General features: G+C 38.7%; 1 non-coding gene across 1 annotated transcript; it reads right to left on the bottom strand.

Annotated features, from left to right (window-relative positions):
- Positions 1 to 1,480: 1,480 nt before the first annotated feature.
- On the bottom strand, positions 1,481 to 1,624 carry LOC125117825 (U4 spliceosomal RNA). Its single transcript, XR_007132733.1, has one exon. It is a non-coding gene; the product is annotated as a U4 spliceosomal RNA (small nuclear RNA).
- Between the last annotated feature and the right edge of the window lie 3,898 nt (positions 1,625 to 5,522).

Genomic DNA, 5,522 nt, shown 5'->3' with positions numbered 1-5,522 from the left:
TTTCCTTAAACCTCCAAATTCTGTCTGAGGCAAACTCTCCATTTTTCTCAAGTTCATAATACTTTGATTAGGGAAAATAAATCCTCATAGACCTACATTTCTAAATGCACTTTCAATGCAAATACAAATCAAAGGAAGAAAATGACAAAAGACTCCTTCTCTTAAACCTCAGGAAAATAAATATTACATAGGAAATTTTAAAATGTCTAAGGTTATACCTAAATTTTTCTTTTTCTTTTATGGACACACCCACAGCATATGGAAGTTCTCGGGCCTAGGACTGAATCGAGTCCAACGCTGCAACCCATGCCACAGCTGTGGCAACACAAGGTCCTTGAACCCACTGCAGCGGGTAAAGGCTGAACCTGTGCTTCCACAGTGACTTGTGCCACCACAGCTGCATTCTTAACCCATGCTGCCACAGTAGAAACTCCTGGTTATACTTAAGTTCGATGTGTATATATAAAGAGTAAAACAAACCAGTCGCATCCCCTGTCTCTACAGCAAGGCATTCAACTCAGAAAGTTTCTATGGATTTCACACAATGTATTGCATATAAATTATTTATATTTCTTAAAAATTGAAGAAATATATTGAAATCAGTTTGTGGAATTGACAGCAGTTGGACTAAAGGGAAATGAAAATGTCATTTAACAGCCATGGACAGGATTGAATATTCCTAGTTTAAGAGAATGATCACTTTGAGATCGATTAAGTATGCAGTTTTTTTAAATCAATCTTTAAATTCTGAGCACTTGAGCCAAAAGACTGTTAATACTCTACAAATTTATAAATTCAGTGGACAGCTGATTTCGCACTCGAGTTCTAGGAATCAAAGATCTCATAACTTGAAAGTAAATAGCAATTCTCTTCTACTTGTACCAATACAATCTCTTCGGTTAAGGAATTATTATCCCATTTCATACTACAATATTTGGGGTGAAAGTATGGAAACACAATACAGTGAAATATAATGGAAAATTAAGACCTAGAATTGTGAGGCTTTTATATTAAAATAAAAAAGGAAGCCAGTTTTCTAATTACAATGATAAGTACTCTCCCATAAACCACAGAAGGGCAGTCTAACATTCATAAAATGAAGTTATTCTATCTACCTATAACTGAGACCCTTTGTAAATGAATAGCAATTTGTTTCCTATAAACTCTGGTCTCTTGCTACCCTGTGCTTGCCTTTGCATCTTTCATGCCAGACTTCCTTGGTCCTTGGTTCCTGAACCTGCTCTGTCTCCACACAAAGCCTTAATAAAAAGGCTTAATAAAAAGGCTTAATAAAACCTTCCTCTACCTGAGCTCTTCTCCAAGGGAAGCTTCTCTGACACTACCGCTAGGTCAGGACCCCTTCAAACAGATTCTCAGAGCACTTCCTGAGTTTGTCTTTCTCAGCACTACTCACATTCTCACTAAGTACTTGCTTGAGGGAATAATGTTTAACATCTATAGACACTGCACATAATGTAAACTCCGAAAGGAACTGAATCATATCTAAATCATACACTCTTCTATCCCTAGGATTTAGTATAGTGTCTGGCATGTTGTTTTCAATTAGCAAAAATTATGCCTCAGATAAACTTCAGTGGCAACGATGCTGCTATTGCACAAAGCCAGCAAAAGGTGTTTAACTGAATGAATGGAGTGAATGGTTGAAAGAATAAAATCTACAAAGGGCTAATGTGGCTTTTAGGATACCTGGACTTAATAACTTTGGAATGGAGAAGTTTGAAGAGTTCACCTCTAACACCCAGTCTTTATAATTTGTCTAGAACATACCATGTATACAGCCATAGATATTTACATCATTTGATTAGGGCTGGACTGCTAATTTTATGATCTGAACACAATTAAAAGAAAACTATACTTTCTTACCTTTCCTTTGTCACTGCTTCTTAACTCAGAGTCCTGTTTTTCCATCTATGCTTTTACTAAACAGCATTTCCTGAGTGTTCTTTCATTTAAAGATTTGTTTATCCTTGCACTGAGCAAGTACTTATTGAAAACCTACTACGTGTTGTTTGGGGATAGTATTTCAAAGATTGTTGTGAGTGTAGTGGTTAAGCAGAAAAGAAATATTATTTCTAATCCCTAAAAGGAGATCTTCTAAGAATTCTTATGCTAAGGCAATATTCAAACAGGGTTAAATTATGTGACCTTTTGTTACTCAGTTAACTTCTCAGAAAATCAGCTTTGTATACAAAGAAAGAGCTGAACAATTAATACCAGAAGACTTTGAGATCACTTTGAGCTCTACAGTAATGTAATTCCAATCTATTGTAGGTACCATGTTGAATGATTTGAATTAAAAAACTGAAAATATACATAGATGTGCAAAACTGAAACTGACAGCACTAACGGCCTGAACCTAGCCAGCACACAGATTGGGACTTGAACACACATGCCGGGACTCAAACCCAGGCAAAACCCAGATTGGAACTTGAGCTTACAGTTTTAAATTTGAGTTACTCACCCTGTGTCTGCACTCATTAAGGTTCAGGTTCTTGATGCCTCTGTGCAGAATGAATTCAGTAAGAAACAGATTTATCAGGATAGGACACTTGTAAGAGATGCAAGCAGGCAGGCAAGGAAGCTCTACCCTGAGGATCCGGTGGGCCACAGTTGCATCATCCAAGGGGTGAGGGGGTCAGAAAGGCCCGCCTCTTCCTTTCTGGGAGTAGTAGCTCCTCCTTAGTATCCAGTAAGATGTGTATTCAAATCAGCAGAAGGGCGGTCTTCAAACTCCTGCCCTTGGTCTGAATCTGAACAGCAGACCTCATCTCATCCCTACCCAGTGACCTGAGGCAATTCTCACACCTCCGCTAGTTAAGCAAGCCTGCCCTTTTCTGATGGTTGTCTTGAACTCACAGTGGTCTCCCAACATCTCCCACGTTTCTCTCTTTATCTACGATCCCCTACTGGGATTTCTACAACCACCTGTGTCTACTCTATCCCCACCAAAATGAGGTTCAGTAAATACTCAATTGTTTTCACTTTAAAGACTGAGACAATGAACATATAGCAAACGTTTTTCTACTCCCCACAAAGGAGACTACACTCATAAAACATGAGCGTGAAATTGCAGAAACTTTTAATATGTTTTTCCTTCCTCTTTCTTTATGAGAAGGGTTACATAATCAGATAATACTGGGAATATGCTTCCTAGAAGGAGGAGAGAGAAAGCCAAACCAACAGAAAGTAATTGAAGAGTACTTTAAAAGGCAAGATGAATTCAAATCACCAGGAAGAAAACTGTTATCTTGGAGAATCCTTGAAGATGGAAAAAAGTCTATTTTTATGGTGATGGGGAAGAGGTGGAGAAGAAAATTTCTTGATGGAAGTATCTTAAATGGACACAAAGGAATCACGCTCCCTACCAAACATGTCTCAGTCCAGGACCAGGTGTGAATGCAGGGGAAAGGAAGCCACTTTACCCCAGTGCTAATGAACCCAGCATCTGAGAGCTGTGGCTGGGGCGGGGGCAGGGGGTGTCTTGGGAACACAGAACATTTTGAATGCCGAAGACACAAAGACACACCCCTTTATCATATGGCCTCAACACGTATTTTCTTTCTTTTTTTTTCTTTTTTCTTTTTTTCTATTTCTTTTTTTTTTTTTTTTTTTTTTTTGGTCTTTTGAGGGCCCCACCCATGGCATATATAAGTTCTCAGGCTAGGGGTCGAATCAGAGCTGTAGCTGCCAGCCTACGCCACAGCCACCAACACCAGATCCGAGCCAAGTCTATGACCTACATCATAGCTCACGGCAACGCTGGATCCTTAAACCACTGAGACAGGCCAGAGATTGAACCCACGTCCTCATGGATACTACTCGGGTTCATTACTGCTGAGCCACAATGGGAACCCAACACATATTTCCACCAGGGTTTTCCATGAAGCTTCTATTTGTGTGTATCTTAGGAATCAAATTGGACTATTTATTTATTCTTCAGATACACTCCGTGATGCCTTCTTCTATTCCTGTTTAGTTCTCTCCTCCCAACTAAAGCGTCCATTTATCTACCTTTCATCAGCTCCTTCTGAAGACCTGTCCCTCCAGTTACCCCAGAAAGCCTCTCATGATTTCCTCCCATCTGACTGCTCTCTCTGAATTGTCAAAGGACTTGCCACCTTCCTGACCAGTTCCCAGCTTCCATCATAGTCATATTGTTTTATTCCTTTCCTCTCATTCCAACCCTGCCTGGTTTCGAAAAGCCTGACACTAAGCTCTATTTTCTTTTATTTACTGCAGGGTATAGCACAGGACCTTTTCTACACCATGTGCTCAATCAGTTTCTCGGCTTACAAAGCTGACCTAAATATGATGAGAGACACTGTGGATGTATAATTGTTGATCTAGCCAACTGCCAGAATCCAGTTTAGCCATCCTCAGAAGTTTCCCAAAGATCTGTTCCAGGGATCTGTGAGAGGACAACGATGCCTTGTTTTTATTCTCCCTCAAATTCCTTAGAATAGAGAGTAAAAAATCCCTTTAAAGAGTACTGTATTTGAAGAGTACTGGACTGGGAAAAAGGAGATATTCTGGGTCCTGTCATTTAGTTAGTCTGGGTTTCGTGTGGAAGACAACTGGTCTGAATTAAGCACCTTTTATTTTTCTAGCACTACAGTTTAAGGATTTAAATAACATCATGTTATAGTCTGGAAGAAAGAAGGTCCTTGATAAATAGTGCAAAAATTGACAAGCAGAAAACACGTGGGGCAGTTTCCAGCCAGAAAACTAGGTTCCCCTTTGTGATTTTTCTGGAGACAGCACCATCACAACCACACTGTGTCGCTTAGGTCACTGTCTCTGCCTTTGGATTTAGACATGTCCCACATGGCACGCACCCTAACTACTGCTTTAACTGGAACTCCTTAAGGGATTCATATAATTCAAATGTAGAGGGTTAGTGTTTTGTTGGGAGTCTATGGAATATCAATTTAAAGGCAGTATTTGAATATTCAAGTGTTCTAACCAAGATATATAAATATTTTATTATTCCGCCACTGTAATTTCTTTCTGCCTAAAGAAAGTAACTCATGCGGATTTAATCAAGTTCGTTTTTTAAAGGGAGAAAAGTTAGAAATCAAAGTGCTCCCATGGAATGCATGGTGCTTCAAAGGTCAGTGTCAAGATGAAGTTAGATGACAAGGGCATTGTTTTTTAGACCTTAGTTCTGCTCAGCATTCTTCATGGGAAAACCTGTAGCTCTACCTGCCAGTTCAAAGGTGGATTTTTAAAAAGATACTTTCTTCCTACTCTGCTATTGAGTCAGAATTTATAAGTACTTGGACGTAATTTTACATCTCTATCTGAATAGTAAAAATATAATTTCAACATACAATGCAGTTTTTACGAATCAGGCATATAAAATAGTAGTTAGAAAACCTTTATAACATAGTGATGGGCCACCTTAAAGGAAAATAGAATTATAGAATTATAATTGAATAGAATTATATAGAGAATTATAAAACATCAAATTTTAAATTGTGCATAGAATCAGTAATTGTGTA

Source organism: Phacochoerus africanus, chromosome 16, assembly GCF_016906955.1.
Source record: "Phacochoerus africanus isolate WHEZ1 chromosome 16, ROS_Pafr_v1, whole genome shotgun sequence".
Taxonomy (NCBI): Eukaryota; Metazoa; Chordata; class Mammalia; order Artiodactyla; family Suidae; genus Phacochoerus; species Phacochoerus africanus.
The sequence above is the reverse complement of the archived record's forward strand: the minus strand, read 5'-3'. Positions and strand labels throughout refer to the sequence as shown.